Source organism: Rhineura floridana, chromosome 3, assembly GCF_030035675.1.
Source record: "Rhineura floridana isolate rRhiFlo1 chromosome 3, rRhiFlo1.hap2, whole genome shotgun sequence".
Taxonomy (NCBI): Eukaryota; Metazoa; Chordata; class Lepidosauria; order Squamata; family Rhineuridae; genus Rhineura; species Rhineura floridana.
In genome coordinates, this window is record NC_084482.1 from 40935145 (window position 1) to 40935846 (window position 702).

Below are 702 nucleotides of genomic sequence, written 5' to 3' on the forward strand. Positions count from 1 at the left end.
TTTTCTATAGTATGTCTTTTTAAATTGTCCAATGGAATTGTATATGATTGTGTGGGATTTGTTTCAATTGCATTCCTAACCAGGTCCCCGTCTATACACTTAACTGTAGCTAAACTGAAAGACTTGATGCCTGTAAAACTGTTTTGCAAGGAGGAGCAGCTGTTGTACTCTCTGGCAGGCAAAATCCTTTTTGACTAATATATCTGGAGTTTAAATATTAAAAAACATAACTTACAGTTACTACCAAAGTTTTAAGTCCATAAAAGGAAAGAAAGTGTCATCTTTTCCTGAAAGACCTTTTCCATCGATCTTTGTAAACTTTCTATTTTAATTTCTACTCTGTTCTCTTGCTCTTCGTAAAGATCACTTTCAATTCTAAGTTTTTGGAGGTAAAATTGGGAACATGTTTGAGTGGAGGCTGAATCATAAGGAAGTGATGAGCTTGGAAGATCATGCACAAGACTTGCAATTAACTGTCAGTTTAGTTTTAAACTGCTCCCAGTTGTTAACAAGGAATGTTTTAGCATTTATAAGCGGTATGTTTTCTTACTGCCCTTCCATAAAGGAAAGGCTGAGTTCAGCCACATTGCCAGTTTATAAACCACTAAGACTTATTGGCAGTTTATTAAATTTTATATCTTTATTTTGGAATGTCAAGGCAATTGTAGTTTCAAAAAAATCAGTTGGAAATTTTGGAAGAAA